Genomic DNA, 20973 nt, shown 5'->3' on the forward strand with positions numbered 1-20973 from the left:
AAACACACGCATTAAAATTTGGGATATTGGATGCATAAATTTTTCATTATCCCATTATTCCTCCAAGTCGTAAATTATCAACATCGAATTAAATAAAAACATTAAATTATCATCGATCAACAAACAATAAATGATAGCTTTAATTAAAATTGACATGAAACAAAATTTATTTTTAAAATGTAAGCTGAAGTGTATTTAGTTACGTTTTGTTTTTTGGTTGTTGAAGAATAAAATTTAAAAAAAAATATGTCTAATTACAAAGTACATAATGCGAGCATCTTCTGCCTTACTCATTCATCGCATTCTTACTGAAAAGTTTTTCTCTAAATTACATTCATCTTAATGCGTTTTCATGTACATTAACGTAAGAAGGAACATTAAATATTCCAAGAAAAATATAAAATGCAAGAATCTCCTTCACATGCTGTTAAATCCTTCAGATGCTGATGTTCGGTGAGGTCTAAAAAAGCATTTCATCACTTTTTTAAGCTAAATTTAATTTCGCTTTCCTGCTAAACTACGTTTTAACTGCTAATGACTAAGCAAAATCAAGTTCAGTTTAGTTTAATATTAATGTTTTTAAACGTATTTAGGTGTAGTTCTCATGGTTTTTAAATTGGTAAACGTCTTCTTTAGTCAGAATAAGCCACTACTAATGCTTTATAATAAAATGGCTCCTAGTCATAAAATTACACAACTTAGACACAGAAGTTCACAAATTAATCCCAATGAAATTTAATAAATCACATACAAACATTTAGAAAATAACATATAATCCTAAGAAAATTCTAGCATTCTTAAAAATTCTACTTTACATTTTATTAAAAAATAATATTTAAGTAAAATTTTATAAAGTAAAAAAAAAATTAGGAAATTCAAAGAAAAATGATTAATATAGTGTTATTGTTTTATATATATATATATGGTTTTTCAACAAATCAGATGCAATCTTTCAGGAGAAATGGAGCACACATAGACGATGAAAAACACGCAGCAACTGCATGGTCGGAAGCGCTTTCGTGCCGCGGTAGTGACGACACAAAACACAAGAAAGGAAAGACACGAAAAGGGGAAGAATGTATGTTTATTTATGCTTAGTGCAGCGGAAACGAAGAAATATAAACAAAAATAGACGAGAGTCATCAAAGATGTTGGAAATTACGCTCGAAATGTATCTTCAACATAGGATTGGTAGGGATGGTCCGGTTCATTGGCCAGCAAGATCGCAAGATCTGTCTTTCACCGGCTACTTCCTCTGGAAGTACGTCAAGACACTGGCGTACGAAACCTCCGTTAATAGTGCTGAGGAATTTGTTTCACGTGTCGTGGCAGCTTCTGGGAAAGTCCAGGGTATGCCCGCTATTTTCCAGAACATCAGACCTCTCATGTGCCGGAGATGTGAGCCCTGCATCAGAGTCCGGTGTCGTAATTTCGAAAAACCTTCTTTATGGACCATCGTTGTCTATTTTTGTTGTAATTTCTTGATTTCTGCTGTACTAAGCTCATTAAACATGTTTCCTCACCCTGTTCATGTCCTTCCTTTCTTGTGTTTTCTATTGTTACTAATGCGCCAGAAAAGCCTTTTCGACCATGCAATTTCCATCATCTAGGAGTACTCTATATTTCTGCAAGTTTGTAAACGATTCGCTAAAAAAGCCTGTATATATTTGTCCGTATTTGTTTCGTCTTTTGTATTGCAATAAATCTGTACGTAGAGGTGCTGCAAAATCATGTTTACATTTTTAATGGAATTAATAGATGAATGGATAAACGTAATGGCCAACTTTTTAGTATCTAGGAAAAAAACTCTATGCAATATTTTATGTCACATTAGGTATTGTATTGTAAAAGTTTCAAGGCAAATAAATCGGATAAATTTTGATGCTGGTACTACAGTTAACTCTGTTAGGGTTTCAAAATGAAGTTATAATTTAACAATAGGTTGCACTGCTTACTTCGGCCTGTAGGGGTTGGACTGATAAAAGCACAGATTACTTTGACCGTTTCTCTGAGATTATTTTAAATTTTAAACTTTAGCTTGTATCTTTATTGGCTCAGAAACAGTTATAGCCGAAAACATCGCGGACGAAAACGTCGCGGAGAAAATGTAGTGGTACAAAACATCGTAGGAGAAAACATCGCAAAGCGAAAACATCGCAGTTCTAAAATATCGTGTTCGAAACTAAGGTGGTTCAAAACTTCGCAGTTTAAAAACATGACGTCGAAAATATCGTGGTAAAAAATAAAGACCCTACAAATCATCGCATGACGATAACATCGCATATATGCGTTTTTCAAATCGCATAGTGACATATTACGTAACCGACATTCGCCATAACTAACAAATCGACATAAAAAATTGATTGCACGCTATAGATGAAAATTTTAATGACACCTTAAGAATAAACGGAAACAAAACAATGTGTAATTTTCATTAAAACAATATCAGGTTAACAAAAGAGAAAGAAAATAATTTGATCATTAACTAAGCCATTTTTGTAGAGGTAACCTCATGCAGTTATTTACCTTCCTTTTTCTAAGCATTTTTAAACTGTATTTTGCATGAAAAATTATCAGTTAAATTTTAAAAAAAACTTTATTTATTAATGACCTTTGTTAATTAACTATGCAAATTTAAAATTCTATTAAGCTTTTTAAGTTTCATTAATTATCTGCTCATTTTTGATTTTAAATGATTAAGTTTCCTTCTCCTTTTTTCAGCAAAAACTTATTACTTAAAATTTTCAGTGAAAATTTATAAAATACAAAAGTAAAGGAATTCTTCTTTCCTTCTTGCGCTCTATGATCTTTATACGAACATGCATTTACAATTTTCAAAACCTGGAAACGCATGTCTGAGATGTTATCGTTATGCGATGATGTGTAAGTACTTTGTTTTTTACCACGATATTTTTGACGACGATGTTTTTAAACTGAGAAGTTTTTGAACCACTTTATTTTCCATCACGATATTTTACAACTGCGATGTTTTCTCCCACGATGTTTTGTACCACGATGTTTTCTCCTTGTTTTGTTTTCTCCGCGATGTTTTCGGCGGACACCCTCAGAAACAAGCTGATTTATTTACTTTTTTCACTGTCCCAACCTCCTTATGACTATGAAGCAAAAAATTTAAATTCCTTATTTCATTTTTTGTTTTGGCTTATTTACTCCTTATTCTTGCAGTTCGGACTGTGCTTCTGATAATTATTTTTTGCATATGTTTATTCCGAATTGAATATGGGATGAATATTAAACGTATTATATTTTCATTTATTTTTATTTGGGTATTTTATCTTTCTGGTCCATAAATAGTAATATATGAATCTGAGTTATTTTGAAATTATCAGCATCGTATTATCTTACACCAGGCTGCAGTGCTGAATGTTTAAAATATTAAATCGCTTTGATTATTTAGAGAAGCCTTTTATAATTAGTTCTATTGTTCTTGTTGTTGTGACTCATCGTACTTGTCTGACAGTAATATCAGAGCAAGCTCACGAACTTCATCGAGACAAGAAGTGCAAGACTGCGCGTGTCGTAGAGAAAAGCCTTGAGCACCTTACAGGTGACAGTACGGTTTTACTCAGTTCCGCCCCCCCCGATTTTGATGGAGACCACCCCAGGGGGACGCCTGCAAGGGTGTTCTATCCCCCTTTCCCTACCTTTAACTTATCAAGAAGACTTTCGACTCGCCGCACATTTAGAGTGCCGCCATGCCGCACAGTCACTATACATTTACAAACATCCAAGCCTCCCCAGGTTTCAAATCCGGGCCCTTCGATACGGCAGTTAGCGTCGCTAACCGCTATCCTGGTTTGGTTACTTTTTCATTTCTAAATAAGACGTTCGAAAAAATTAGTAATTACAAATTGCTTTGATTAGCTTTGTAATTAATTCGTAATTAAAGTACAATTAGCTTTGATTTGCAGTCATAATTCCCCATTTTATTTCGCTGATCGCTGTCCAAACAGTATAGTAGTTGGGGGATGGGGGAGCCTACTGCGTCACCGAAGGGCCCCGAGTTCGATTCCCGGAGAAGGCATGTCTGTAATTGTCCGTCCCTTCATAGGAGGTAATGTTGTCCCACCTATTAGGTGTTTCCACAATTAAAGTGGAAAGTACTTTAGCCCTTTGCAGTGGCTATGCCTAAGTCGCCTAAATGTCTGCCAATGGAAAAAGAAAAATTCGCTGAACGTTAGAACTTTCGAACCTGCAGATTAACACACGCACGTATTTCAATTTTAAAGGTAACTTGCACTTTAAAATCCATTGATGAACTTTCCATTGCCGTTTCACGAGACAGGTGAAATCATGTCAACTCTTTTATAAAAATGTGGCCGATAGTTGTAGATGATACCAGAATACGAAATTTGTAATTGCGTAGTAAAAGGATGGAACTTGCTGACAAACGTAGCCGTAACTTCAACACACATTATTTTTGGACAAAATAACTCTCTTCAGATTGGTATTCTGATTCGCATATCATTATGGAAGCAATATACATCTCACGTTTTTTGAATCTTAATGTTAAGACATTCAGTGGATGATAGAAATGAGCCACAACATATGAGCAACAGGCAAGCGAACGAAGAAAGTATGGACACGTTCACAAAATGCATGGAAGAAGGTCACAATATTTTGGTTTCAGGTGAAATCCTATTCGGTGATCGGGTAAAATGGATCTGAACTGCAGTACGATGCAGTACTGCAGTCCTGCAGGTATGTAGGAACGTACGATGGGCATTCATTTCAAACTAACGCAGTTTAGACTAATTATAAAGAATTACTATTATATATAGTTACTATTTTTAGGACGGAAGGGGGAAATATCCAAATAAAAATAAATAATATAAAGGGGTTTTGCCAATTAAAGTTAGAAGTTTGCTTTCCTTTGCACCCAGAAAAACTTTTTCTGTATCAAAGGACAGGAATCTATGAAATACGGATCGGAAAAGCACGCAATAAATGCCATCCACTACAGAAATTATGGAGGGTGCTTGCACGTTTTTAGAACTATTTCGGTACCATTTAATTAATGTTTAAAATGTAAAGAGTAGATTTTTAAATGTTCGCTCTGATAGTTATCTTTCTTGGTCATAGGACTGTCTCGTGATTTCGATGATAGAAGGGAGTTTTATAAAAATTCGAGGTACATAGATTTACATTCCTCTTCCACTATTTTCCAGCCCATCAATCGTAGTAGCTTTACCCTTAGAAAGAGCTCTTTTATAGACGTTTAAAAGATATGTATGCAATACCTGTATCAAGTTTTATTATTTCAATTAATACTGTGGTACTTTTCGATGTATGACTCATTGCTTTGTCTTGATAAAATTTCACTTTTTGAAATACATTGGGATAAGGAACTGAAATTTCTTCTGTAAATATCGGATGTCAAACTTTCTCTTGAATGAAACGTGAGCTGATTTTAGCATTTTTTCCAATCTTCTTGTTATTAATTTCGCACCGTATGCGAATCTTTCGGTAGTCATAAACTCCTTACTAAAACTTTCCTTGCGTTAACGGAAACAAGTTTATACGCTCTCGGATCCATCTGAAAGATGTTTTTGCAAGATATCTATATGTGCGGACCAGAAAAAGGTTTCCCTTTTCCAAAACTGATTAAAAAATGGTTTTAAAACGGACTCTAAAGAGATTTTTTTCCTGACGTCTCTACGTATCTGGCATAACTCAAAAACGAGTAGCCTGTGAACGTTGATATTTTGTATACGAAATTGCTCTAACATGTAGTTGTGCATACGTTTTGGTTGCCATCAACCGCACCAAAAGTATATAATTGTGTGTATATACCCACACTGTTATTCGGCTCGATGAACTCATTTTTTTAAATTCTTTTATACTGGTAAATTGTGCATTTTTTGCTCTAAAAGAATTTAAATATGTTCTAATGTTCCGGTTAAGGTTTTTATGACTTTAATCATTATGCATGTAATAGTTGTAGTTTATTAAAAATTTAAAAGTTGTTTAAGTTGGACTAAGCCTAAAGAAGCAGATATTTGTTTCCATTTGAAACTTAGCATAATAGCGAATTAAGTCAGTTTCTTCACTTTCAGTGTCTTTCTGCCGAGTGGGACAAATGGTCAGTTTTCACATTTTTGCACCGAAAGTTTTGTGTTCTTACACATTAGCCACATTGCTTGTTTTTGCGCAGAAACTCTAATTTTAATCGTAAAATTTGTTTATTTTTAACCATTTTAACTGTACTTGCTGATTTATGCTTTTCTGTATGTTTTAATTCTTAATAAAGATGTTTTGAGTTTTTATATATTTTTGTCTTGCCAAGAACTGTGAAATGAATTAATTGAATGAGAAATACATCTCTAAGAAAATTGGAGGAAATGCATTTAAATGAAAATGCTGCAGCAAAAATGTATAAAATTGAATAAGCCGTACAAGGAAGTCATTTGGTGTCCGCATCAGACTTCTTTCTTTTTGGTTTCGATAATAAAAGGACTCTTTTTTTTTTTTTTTTGGTATAGTCATTTAGGTACATCCATGTTTCATCAGAAGGTACAATTCATTTCTAATTTTTATTCTAATAAATAGTTTATAGGTTCTACAAATTTTTCTGCATTAAGCCAGTGCTTCAGGTAAATCTGGTAAGCATTATGTTTCTAGCTTTTTTAAGTTGAAAAATACTGGTTTTTATTATTTTATTTATTGTGGTTGCATATGAATTTAAGGATTCTGCAGATGATTTCTACGTCAGCGAATTTTCTCCTGTTGCCAATGATTTAACTTCAAAAACATTAGAAAGAATATCTATCTTTCTTGAGGTATGCATTTAGAATCTTCTTTCTGTGTAGAAGTAATGATTAACGGTTTTTCCTTTTCCTATTAAAAATGTTGCTTGTTTTCCATTTAGAAATTTTAACACCGTTCATTTCAGGAAGATTTTAAATTAGTGAACAGTAATATTTCTCTTCCAAAAGCGCAAAAAACATATCTTTTAATCCACAGCTTGTTTACATCCGGCAATGGGAAAAAAGAATTAATTTAAAGTAGCAGATGATGTTTCTTATTTCAAATCATAAGCTGTTGGCAAAAATATTTATTCCAAAACATTTACTTCCAAAACATTTTTTTTTTTTAAATTCTTTACTGAAATTGTTCTAAAATTGTGTAAATACCCTCTGTATATGGAGAATGCCATTCATTTAAATTTCCATAATAATAATGGAAAATACACTGCATTTTAAGAGCTTATTTATATGTATACTAGAACATAACCAAATGTTTTCACTTAAATGTAAATGTAAAAATGTTCACTCAAAATGTAAGTAGTTTTTCGCATGCCTAGTATTTAAGTTCTATATAGTTGTATAAGCGTGAGTAATATAACGCGGACGTATTATTTTTAAAGCAATACTCTTCAGCTATTCAAATATTATCATAGAATACAGCACAGAGACGTTCTGATGAATATAATAATATCAATCGTTTAAAATATATTTTATTATGTATAGGGCTAATTTATACAGGAGTTCTAATCTCGCTATCTAATGTCTGATGCATAAATCACAGAGCAAGATTTAGAGCTAGATTAGAATTCCCCAATCTTAGACAAATACTAGGTAATATGCATAAATATTAAAATGTGGTTCATATGAAGAAACGTAAAAATCCAGCTTTATATACAACCCAAACTGGTCTTGCATTTTTTACACAATTCTAATAGCTTGCTTTATATGTAGCATAATAACTTTCAGTATCATTTACAACTTGTATATTTTATTTTTTACAGTCTCCACAGTAAAATATAAAATATTTTATGTTCAAGCAAGTCCATATTAACCGTAACAAATGCATAGGAATTTTTGTCATTCAGAAATACTCTCATATTTTATTAAGATAAATGCTTATGTGTGAGATAATAAATACTAATATGAATTTGAATAATAGCGAAATTCTACGGGCAGCTTGAATAATGAAGAAAGCTTTTAGCAAATTACATTTATTTGCTATCATTTTTACTTTGTTTCAGAAATGAAAGAAATAAAAAAGCGAAAAGTACTTCTTTTCCTCTTACGTACATTTTATTAATACTTTATTTTTCAATTAAATTAATTAAATCATATTTCCGTTTAAGACTTTTCTTATAAGTCAGTTAATAGTTAAACGTAAATTCAAGGGAAAGTGGAATAAATTATATGCGGTTATTAACTTCGAATGTCATCTAGTAGATACCGCAATTTTTTTTAAAAAAGCGTTCTGTTTGAATATCATTAAAAGGCTTATTCATTATTAACTTAACACTGACATTTTATTTCAATTTACATTATTTCTGGAGTCCACCAGCGACAGAAGGGTCACTAAACAACGGTAGTTCGGTCCGGGATTCGAGTTCTGGCGAACGTGCTGCCTTTATGCGGTTTTTCTTGTTTTTTCACATGTGCAAGGTGGGTGCATACGAGCCAGTTTCTCTTAGAAAGTCCTCCACGAAGCCATCCCTCCCTTTAGGCAGATAACTCTCCCGTGCTTTGTCATAACTAAACAAATCAAACCAAACTTTGCATTATATCTAGCTTCAATATTAATTATCAGAATATCAGAGGAAAACTTCGGAACTGTTTAAGATCTTTCTGCCCCTTACAATGAAATCTCTTAAAGTGATCCTGTGGGGTTCTGTTATATAAAGAAACTTAAACTGACTTTCAGACCCTAATAAAGTGACAGGTAAGTCAGAATTAAGATGATAAACTCTTACAAAGATTGAATAATCTTATTATTCAACTATTATTATCTTCTCTACTTACGGGCATTTATATTAGCATATGATGAAGTTAAATTTAATATAGTGTGAGACTACACAAAAAAATGGCCTACTTGAGACAGCTTGAATAATTAATGGCTTAATTAATTAAATAACATCTGCTAGCAAAATGGCTAAAGTTGAAATACATTTTCGCCGAGCTGGCGATATTTTGTAAGATTTAAATTACGATCTTTCTTTATTATTAGAATTAAGATGATAAACTCTTACAAAGATTGAATAACCTTATTATTCAACTATTATTATCTTCTCTACTTACGGGTATTTATAATAGCATAAGATGAAGTTAAATTTAATATAGTGTGAGACTACACAAAAAATGGCCTACTTGAGACAGCTTGAATAATTAATGGCTTAATTAATTAAATAACATCTGATAGCAAAATGGCTAAAGTTGAAATACATTTTCGCCGAGCTGGCGATATTTTGTAAGAGAATGCGAGACTGCCAGAAGCTCTAATGTATTTAAAAGCAATTAATGTACATTCTGGTGAATACGACGGAAAGAAGAAGTTACAGTAAAGTTTTATATTATAATATAAAAAAATAAATGTAATATAAAAAAATAAAAATATTATATTTAATATAAAAAATATATATAATATATATATATGTAATATAAAAAAATTAAAGTCAATTCTACTTAGGTCAACAAAGAAAAATTTTATTTTAGTTACATTTTATTAACATTTTTTCGTTTCATATTAATATTATTTCGTTTGATTATTAAAATTGTTTCGTTAGATATGGAATATTAATTGAAAAACTACATTATTTCTACTGCCCGTAGAATGCTCGAAACTTACTGGAAAGGTTCCTTGGAATAATGAAGCATTACAAGAGATGAATAGAATGCAAAATTATAGACCACCATCAGCTTCATAAATTAGAAACAACAAAAATGTTAATAATGTTAATAAAATGTGACTAAAATAAATTTTTTCTCTGTTGACCTAAGTAGGAATTGACATTAAAATTTTTTTAAATATTTTAATATGTGAAAAAACTGTATTAACATCAAATGTCATCCACTACAAGTTTAAAAAATGTATTTGAACTTGAGTGGATGAATAATAAGAATGTTATTAACGATTGAAAATTTGAGCAAGATAGAGTGTGAACTAATAGTAGGAATTTCATAAACATAAAAATTAATACTCAGCTAACATATTTCCTAGCATACTTCCCCCACCCCAGTTTTTAATAATTTTAGGTTTGAAAATCGAAAGTGAATATTTATGCGGATAATTTAGTTCCCAAAGGACGCGGTAACAGTTAAATACGTAATAAATCAAACGTAGTCATGACTAAACTATATCAAAGTATTACTATATTACTTCTATATAAAAACCCTGCATTCCACAGCGTAGAGCAAGGTAATATAACTCGGAGAAAGAAGACTAGCATTAACATTACAATATTTAATAACATATCTTCATTTCTACTTCTTGTAAAGAGTTCGAAAGAACTAAATTATTTGAATTCATCACAGAAGAGCTGTTTTCTGGCGAGATAAAGTATTTCATTCTGTTGACTAGGACCCAGATACTGGCAACAAAAACTAACGGGATCTCTCGGACCTCACTTCTGATTTTACCCAAAGATGTAGCCACGTGCAAACCTCCGCTAAAAACACCAATGGATTTTAAAAGGTTTGGGTCATAAATCACCATAAACTTTCGGTCACCACAACTGTATTGGAAATTCTAAACATATATTGCTTTTAAAAATTTTCTGATTTTGCTGTTGAATTTTCGGTGATTCAAGTGTGATGTTTAATGATATAAATTTAAAAAGACAGAAAAATTTGTGTTATTGTTACGAAAGTTACTTCGAGCAATTTAGAAAAGATTGAAAAAAATATATGGCAACAAACACTTTATGAGGAATTATGAAAAATTGCTATTTTTTTAATTTTGTGACTTTATTATTGAATTTACTTAATGTGGCCTAAGCGGGAAGAAAGCGATGTTTAATAATAAAGTTAAAAAGACAAAATGTGTTGTATCAGCAACAGTAAGTCCGAGAGCAGATTGGTAAACTAAAAGCACAGCAAGATCGTAAAAAATGTCAATAAACCCTCTGACGTGATGTTAAATCAGAATGCATTCAGACTTTTAGACTTATTATTTATTATAAAAGAAGCTACTTGAATAATATTCAGACCTATTATTCAAGTAGCTTCTTTTTATTTATTCATATTTTTTATGTTATTTGGTTATAACAAAACAAAACAATACTCAATTAGAATATTGAAAAATACTATTATGCTGCACGTGTAAAGTGGATTTCAGAAAATACTTTTAAGGGCAAAAACCATTGTCTGATAGTCGGGCAATTCGGGTTAATTCGGGAAAGCTTTCTAATTCTAGGATGTCTGCGTAAGGACAGAAACGCCTTCGTGGAGGACGTTCTAAGGGAAAATGGCTCGTATACACGTTACACATGGTGAAAACTCTGAAAGCGCCCATGCAGCCAGCCCGTTCGAGATATTGGAAACTCGGACAGGACTACCAGTGTTCAGCGACTTTACCGCTCGGCCGCTGGTGGGCCTGTAGTCAGGTAACATTTCAGACTTACTGAATTAGTGAAGCTTTCCAACTACACTTATGGAATGTAGTATCCCATGTTATTTTATAATATTTCAAAGCAATAGACAATTAGGTTGTACTTCAAAATACCAAACATAATATTTCAGACATTACAATATCGAATGTTTAGCTCACTGCTCAATTTAGAGCAGCGGTTCTCAACCTTTTGATTAACGCGTAAGCATCTAAACAAAAACTGAGAACCATTAAAGTACCACCACCACTCTTGAACAAAGTTTAGATCGCATAAATTCATGAGTGCTAGAGGAAAAACCGAATCAGGATGTTGGGGTTTCAATTTTTGAATTTAATAGTTAAAAATACTTTGCTTCTTTGCATACTACATTTTCTCTTACGTACCACCAGTGGTACGCGTACCACCGGCTGAGAATCCCTGCCTTAGAGAGTTTAAATAAAACTGTTGAATGCAAACATCTGCACTCTCATTTATGGTTTAAAAATATTTCATCGTATTAAAACTATTGAAACAGCTGAATGCATATTTCTATGTAAAGCGCAAAAGGTACAAAAAATAAGATTTAAACCATACACGCTTTAGAAAAGATTAATGCTTCGTCTGCTTTTAAAGAAAAGTACGCTGCACGTATTCGACTAGAACAACGAATACATAATCGTACGTCATCGATGAGCTTAATAATTTGGGACATTCTTCAAAATTCGTTTTCTGCACGCCCTGTAATGTAAAAACCTAGCGTGATGGATGACTCACATTAATCGCTTAATTACACTCACTCTAATGAGCGCCCTTTATTTTGAAGAAGACGAAAGGCGTCTTTTGTCTTCTGAAAGGCGTTAAAAGCCTTAACATTCATCATCGTGTTCATCATCTTTATTGTAATTGTGGTTCTTGTTGGAGTTTAGATTGAGTGCTTTACAAAATTCATTTTTCTTTGTTAACAATTTCCTCAATTTCAATAAATGCAAATTAAGAATTTTGATATTCCTAGATGAGGGTAGTACAGTGAGAAATGCTAATGAGAAACGAATATTGAAAGAAAAGTTCAAAATAATTTATGCTACCAATAATAATTAACAGCTATGAATGATAAAAAAGAATGTTTGATAATACCTTTTCAGTATATAGGCATAATCCTCAATATCAAGTTACAGATTCTTAAAACTAGAAATCATCGTTCTTACATAATTTTATTAAAAAGTTTTAAACAGGGATTTATACCGTCCCGAACGCATATAAGCATTCTGTACCGGGCCACGAGCATAGGGAAAATCCGTACTTGTGATTGGACATACTTTCAGATGACATCATTTCCTCTTGGCGCGATGGCGTTTAGACGGGGTTCTTATGGTTTTGTTTTCACTGAATAAGCGCCTCAGTGACACGGAAGCGTGAAAATCATTGTTTGGTTCCTTTGAAACGGAAAAATTTAGCTGCAACGTTCTGTACATAGCTTTCTGTTGAAACTTGCTTCTTTGAAAAATACTGTTTTTACGCAAAGGTAAAAAGATGTTATACATTAGAAACGGGTAATATTCATAGAGTAATATACCATTCAATTTAAAATACGTATCTCTATTGCTGTGTTCCAAATCTTTATTAGTCTAATTTCAAAAATAAATTTTACTTTTTAAGACTGATTCTAAATATAGTGAACTTTTTTTTGTACTTGTGTAATGTTAGCTCCCAACGTCGTTTTTACTATTTCCCAAAACTGACTTTTCTCATGCTTTCGTAAATTGCATCAGCAGTCAATGGATATATAATAAACATGAAATAATTAATTAATAATCACAACACTTTTAATGTGAATGGTTTTAATTTAAGAATACATTTATTAAAAATCTCTGCATTTAATATTAATATACATTTACGGAGTTAGCACAAGAATAAATAATATTTTTTTTTCTCTCTAGGGGAAAAAATCACTACATTTTTTATATTAAATTTATTATATTGTTGTAAGGAGTATAATCTCATAGCAACAAAAATACAGCGCACGTAATAGTCCTTTAGGTACTGCTACTAAAATATAAACAAATGGTATGGAGTTGTATCCTCAAGCCCAAGCAAAGTCAAGGCGTTCCTAAGGGTAGAGAAAATGATGCCATCTGAAGCTATATCCAATCACGAGGAAGATTTACCAATGTGTATGTGGCGCGGTACAGAATGCTTACATGCGTCCCGAACGATATTATATTTTGAAAAGGATTGCTTTTTGTCATCCATTTGGGCTCGAGTTTAAATCTTGAACAACGCTTATAACGCTTATAACTAATCTGTTTTATATATGGCGGTCAGCAAATACATTAGTCTGAAAGTAAAATGAGAAGTACTGATGGGAAGAGAAGTACCAGACTTTGGATTCCATTCCTCTGGACGCTTTTGGTTAAAATGTGAATGAAGTTCAGCTAGCTTGCCCTTGTATACTTTACACTGATTATTACTCTATTTTCCCCTTAGCCCTTAAGCGCCAAGTTTCTAAGTATTTGAAAATTCGCGCAATCTTCCCGTTCCTTAATTTTGCTCTTCTGAATTTAAAAAAAAAAAAAAAAAAAAAAAAAAAAAAAAAAATGGATTCATCAGCATAGTGATAGTTTTCGTCTTACTAACGAAAACTAAGCCTTATAATTTACCTGCGAAGGTAGGGTCAAATCGTTTCTTTCTAACTGATGGACTTATCACAAAAAAGGAAGTATGAAATTAAACATGACTTCTCAGATTCAGCTGTACGTTTACTTTCTCTAAGTATTTACGAATGATTTGAGGAATAAAGACTAGCAAAGACAACAATAAGAACGGGAGAGATTCAGAATGGAGTGCAGTAGAAATGAAGATACTTTATCCACTATTATTTTTCATTGTTATATTCCTACCATTACCACATGCTTTGGAAATTATAGGAAAAATATTATGCGCATTTTACCTTCCTTAAATTTGAACAGTAAAATTAATAAAAAGTTGGGAGGTATTTTCTTTGTGCAAAAATCTCCTATCGATAGACATGAAAAAATTCCTAAAACATTTCTATGTTAATTCAGAGGTCAAACAACAAAAATCAGCGTTATATTTTAAAATTTTCACAGGACTAGTTTCGATGGTTTTACCGAACCATCATCCTCAGCTGCAAAACCCAAATGAACAAGAAAGGAAATAATGATTAGATAAAATAAGAAAGCCTGGACACGAATAATCAAGTGGCGCCATCTGTTGATGAAACCAGAACTAAAACATAATTTCTTTAAAGGCCGAAGGCAAAGTTGGATTGGAATTAGGATCGTTAACTAGAACAGAAAGATTTTTTTGAATGTGAAATGTCTCTAGAAAATCCAGTTCTCCAATGGAAGATGTTCTTTGAATAATTTTGGCAGTAGAAAAATTGAAAGTGTGATTTTCGGACCAACAATGTTGGGCAACAGAAGACTTCTGTGTTTCCTTTTTTCTAACACATGCCTCATGTTCCTTGACGTGAAATTTTAAGGCTTTTTAAGGCTTTTCTGCTGCCAAAATTATTCAAAAAACATTTTCCATTGGAAAACTGGATTTTCTAGAGGCATTTCACATTCACAAAATTCTTTCTGTTCTAGTTAACGATCCTAATTCCAATCCATCTTTGCCTTCGGCCTTTAAAGAAATTATGTTTTAGTTCTGGTTTCATCAACAGACGGCGCCACTAGCTTATTTTCTGTCCAGGCTTTCTTATCTTATCTGATCAAATTCTTTCTGTTCTAGTTAACGATCCTAATTCCAATCCATCTTTGCCTTCGGCCTTTAAAGAAATTATGTTTTAGTTCTGGTTTCATCAACAGACGGCGCCACTAGCTTATTTTCTGTCCAGGCTTTCTTATCTTATCTGATCATTATATCCTATCTCTTGCATTTGCGCTTTTGCAGCTGAGGATGGTGGTTCGGTAAAACCATCGAAACTAGTCCTGTGAAAATCCGAAAATATGACGCTGATTTTTGTTATTTGACTTCTGAATTAGTATTTGTTCGGCATGTTATTGTGTCTTTATTATTTCTATATTACTTTGAGAAATACTGCAATCGTAAGTACAAGTCTAATTTCAATATATAAGAAAGCAAAGTTTGTAGTTTTGCAAGCTGAAATTGATAAGTAGCTAAAGTTTTATTCACGGGAAGAAAAAAGTAATAAAAAATGTGGCTTCTTCTCCATTGCGAAGGAAAATTTGATATTGCGTCTGTATGTTTCTAAATCGCCGGCCTTGGATAATCACTGAATAATCACAGATCCTTTGTAAAAAAAAACTGCTCGCATTCAGTATTTTCAGTCTTAGTGAATACTTTAGTTTTTAGATAATCTAGCTTTCGGATATTTTCTAAAATCTGAAACTAATAAAGAAAAATTCTATCTAGCTTTATTATGTTTGTAAGCAATTAGACATTTTGAAACAGGAATTTTGAAAATGTGCAGCGCTTTTGCCGGGATCCGAACTCCAATCCAGCTGGCTAGACGTACTTCCCAATTACACCACAAAGGCACGCAGTAGGGAAGGAGAAAATACTTTATATGTTGTGTTACCAGACAATTTCTCTTTATTTTTTCTAAAAGCATCATGTAAATTTTTTAATCTTTTGGGTAAATGAAATATGGCTAACTTAACAGTAAAATGTGATGTAACATCCATCGTCTATGGTCATTACGATGAAGACATTAATTCTTAAAATTATTCGCTACAGTTGGCTTAACTGTCTCCCGTTGGATTTATTTAAATGATCCCCTGAGCAGCACTTTAGTTAATTGGCTTTTCCACAGCCGGGATTGAAAGAAGATTTGAGACAGCTAATGGCATTTTAAAGTACACTCGTTAAATTAAGGATGATAAAAGCAATCCTTAGTGCCACAGTAAATGATGTGTTTAGAGTCGGAAGTACTTGTTCTTCCTCTGAAGTTCAATAGGAAGTAAGAGAGCTGTATAATTCAAAATTTAAAGGAAAAGTAAATGTTAAAGAGGCAAAACAAATATGTTAAAATACATTTAGTATTCAAATTTTCTTAAATCATTAATAATGTTTTTATTGCATTGTTAGTTCTCTTGGGATTGAATTTTTCTATGGATTTCTGATTTAATTGTAATACGTTATATTATTTATATACCCCTTTAAAATTAATTTACTAATTCTAAGAGAAAATACAACATATCACTTATTCATAGTAACTGGCTTCGTGTAAAACGTATCTAATTACTTTACAAAAGAATAAGCATAAACTATTTTAGACAGAGTTTTAAAGAAAATGTAAGCCGTGATGAAATTTTTTCCATTTAAATATTTAATTTCTTTCTACCGTAACCAAAACAAGATAATTTTGCCCACTAGAGCTGCTAGAAACGTTTTAAAATTACTACTTTTGAAAAATGTGTGCGCAGTATAAAACTCCACGAAACAAAATAGTAAATTCTGCAATTAGGGGGCAATTACATCAATAATTTTGCTTCCGTTGAAGCATCAAGTAAAATTTATTTTTAGAGTTTTCCGAAGTTTTTCAAAAGGTACAGGTATAAGTTAAGAGGAACACTAGAAATTCGCCATAGGTCGTACAGATGTAGTATCTGTTACTGCAATATCTGTTATGCTGCTCCCCAGTTTTGTTCGGGAAGGAGGGAAGCCCTCTGAGGGTCTCCACCCCTCCGGTTTAGCATCAGATTACATGACCAAACTTTCGGCTTGCCGCGGTTTTGAATACCTCCATGCTAATCAGACAGCATACGCTTCATCAAACATCCCTCCTACAAGATTTAAGTCCGAGCAAAACGATACAGAAACCAGGCCACTAATCATTATATCGATCGAGGGGGGGTCACTTTCAACAAGATTTTTTTTTTTTCTATTTATAGTATTATATTCCTTTCTGAAGAATCATTTCGACTATTGTTGTTTCTTATATAATGATCGTTTCTCCATACATTGAACGCAATGCTATTTTGTTTCCCGCAAAAAACGGCGAATGCGCATATAAGAAATGATTTGTGTACAAAGAAACAGGGGAGCAAGAAAATAGCATAATTCTAAAACTCATTATTACTTACTATACACCGAGAAGATGACATCCGTCCTAGGTCGTGCTGTAAGTGTCATTACTTTGGAAATTTGTTACATTGGCATACAAGGCCTGTTGTTAAATTAATAACTTTTTCTTTTGTTACAATATATTTTGAATAGCACAGTATTACATATGGACATTCATATTACATAATTGAATAATTATGTACAAGGAGAATTATAGGATGTATATATATATACATAAATGCATATGACAGTACATTAAATGTATACTACATTTTGGTGTCAAACGTGCTATATTTAAGTGATGACAATGACTTGAATCTAGCACGTTTGACTTAAATATAGCACGTTTGACTCATACGGAATTGTACGGTGTATATACATATATAAATGCATATGACAGTACATTAAATATATAAATAAGTCAAACGTGCTACATTTAAGTTATGACAATGATTTAAATGTAGCACGCTTGAATTAAATGTACCACGTTTGACTTAAATGTAGCACTTTTGAATTAAATGTAGCACGTTTGACTTAAATGTAGCACGTTTGAATAAAATGTAGCACGTTTGACTTAAATGTAGCGCGTTTGACTTAAATGTAGCACGTTTGACTTAAATGTAGCACGTTTGACGTAATTGTAGCACTTTTGACTTAAATGTAGCACATTTGAATTAAATGTAGCACATTTCACTCATACGCAATTATAGGTTGTATATACATGTATAAATGCATATGACATTACATTAAATTTATACTACATTTGGTGTATAAATAAGTCAAACGTGCTACATTTAAGTGATGACAGTGACTTAAATGTAGCATATTGGACACATACGGAATTATAGGGTGTACTACATATATAAATGCATATGACAGTATATTAAATATATACCACATTTGGTGTGTAAATGAGTCAAACGTGCTACATTTAAGTGATGACAATCAACGTGGAAAGATGATTTTTACGCTACAGATATATATAAATAACATTATGCAATACAGTTTTCGGTATTTCATGTGTTAAGTTGGCATATTTACAATAATGGAATGAATACTTGTATTACGAGAATTATATAACTATATGTAACAATGTATTACACCGGATGACTACAAATATATGCATGTATCAGGAAGTTAATTCAATGCTACGAAGATAGATAACTTTATAAAAAAAATAAATACCTATATTACAGGATCTACTTGGGGGAATGACTGCGATGAAAACTGTTTTAGATTACTGTGTTTCTGCAGCGCAATATGTTGTGATAGCACGTGGTTTCGATAGGACAATATTTTTATTTTGTGTGTTTTTCTACCACGCTGTGCGAAACGTGGGCCAAACTTTTATTTAAAAAATTAGATAAAACTTTGCCATCAAGCTACATTCAAAGTAATAGTGGTCTGGACTGCCCACTTTTCCACAGTCGTAGATGTCTGTTGGAAAGACCAAACTTAGGCAGATATGCTTTGTACGAGCCATGTTTTGTTAAGAAATGTGACATACTGGTAGTTTTGTTCTTCAGATTCATGCTTACACTTGGAAGCATTGCATGCGTACGTCGACCCGTTGTCGCGTCAGTCCACTCTTTACTTCTACTGAACAACTACTACTTTCAGCAGCAACACGAAAGAACTCATACGGAAGTTTCTTTTGTTAAGGGGGATAATAAGAGTCGGGGAATTGCTATATCAAAAACCTCCTGGAAATGGGAAAATTAATGTGTTTCCAAATAAGTGAAAACTTATTGAGTTTGGAAGTAAGTTTGGTAGCTCCAGGTCTCAGATAAGCAACAGAATAAGAATAAGTTAAAAGAAATGGACCGGTTTATCTGTTCATTATCAATATCATGCGTTATTTTAAAGGCAATCTTACAAAATCTGCTGTGAATTTTCTAAGTGACTTCAGACATTTTTTAAGTGACTATAGACATTTTTTAAGTGACTTGGGACATTTTGTGACTACAGACCACATGACTTCCTTTATGTAGATTTTTTGCTGCACTTCATTTAAACTTATTTCCTCGAATTATTCTAACTCAAGTAATCGATTTCTCAAGGCAAGTTGAACATGATGTCCAAAATTGCAAATGTTGAAATTAAATATATTGGTCGATTTTTGTCACGTGGAAGTCAAACATCTTACAATTTTATTTTTTCATAACAAGTATAAATTTTTTCAAACCTAAGCACATGAATATGAAGACTGCATTAAAAGTTAGATTTCGTTATTTGTCGCAAATTAATTTTATTTTAAATTTGACTTTGCCAAAACATAAATATTTTTGTAATTTGAAATACTTCTGTAATTGGCAATAGTTAATGACTACGACCGGCGATTGCGAATATAAATGCTTCTTAAGGATTTTAGGCTTGGTAAGAGGATGGGTATATATATTGTAGAGACATTAGGTATTTTTTTTTCTGGAAGCTAGTGTGATGAAAAATGAGCAATCGCGCCGAAAATCTAACCACGGATACCGGACCAGCGGTACAGAACCATTACACCACGAAGGCACGCTAGGAAAGCGGGAGAAATACCTTATTATATGCATATATATATATATATATATATGCATATAATGTAGTACATTATTGAATATATTATCTTCTTTGCCTCTGGTTCTGCACTTTGGGCCTCTGTAATACCGGGCCATCGTGCCAAGCTAAGAAAGCGGGAGAAATACATTATAATATATATATATATATAATCTAGTACATTATTGAATATATTATCTCCTTTGAAAATAAAGTAGTTAAGTTAGAATTCTATTGAAATGAATTTACACATTAGCGAAAGTGCAACCGAAAACTAAATAATTATCGCCATTGACCAGAAATTAGTTGACATTTCAAGGGTAACAAACTAATTTCCGATCCATTAGCAATAATTAATAGATGCGAAAGTGCTTCGTCTTTCCCTCAACTAAGAATCAAGACTGAAAAAGCTGTTTACTAAGACTGCATTAAATTTACTCAAATTGCTAATTAAGAAGCAGAAAGAAACTAGCTGTTCTGTTTAACTTGAAATGCAATCTTCTTATCAGAATTTAAATATGATAAGATTGATTTAATCACTTAACGTATGTATATATATAACGTTTGGCACTGCCAATTTGAATAAAAAAGGAAGGACTACAACTAGATGTTATAACAGTCCCTTATACAAAATTTTAACGTTCTATGGCTAAGCATTTGAGAATTATACGAGATACATAAATACCTATATACGTATGTATGTAAAGATTGCTTGAAAAAATGATGTTTTGAATCCATTTTAAATCATTTTACAATCCTTTTCGGAAAAGAGTCCATAGAGCAGATGTCTAGTAAAATTTCGGTCAGGTTAATTTGGGAACACTCTGTGTGGATATTTTCGTTGAAATTTGATTACCGAACGTTTTTGGGTTTAGAATACTTTACATCGTGTTAAGGAAGTAAAAAGAGATTATTGAAACCTGAACCTCTTATGTGGCTAATTTTTATCACCTGCGATGGAAAGACTGAGATGATTTAGACTAAACTGAATAAAAACCAAATGAAACAAACAAACAAAAAATGCAGCTTGACGACGTTCA

Source organism: Stegodyphus dumicola, chromosome 3 (assembly GCF_044657685.1).
Source record: "Stegodyphus dumicola isolate Sdum_Otavi_A_Nest chromosome 3, ASM4465768v1".
Classification (NCBI taxonomy): domain Eukaryota; kingdom Metazoa; phylum Arthropoda; class Arachnida; order Araneae; family Eresidae; genus Stegodyphus; species Stegodyphus dumicola.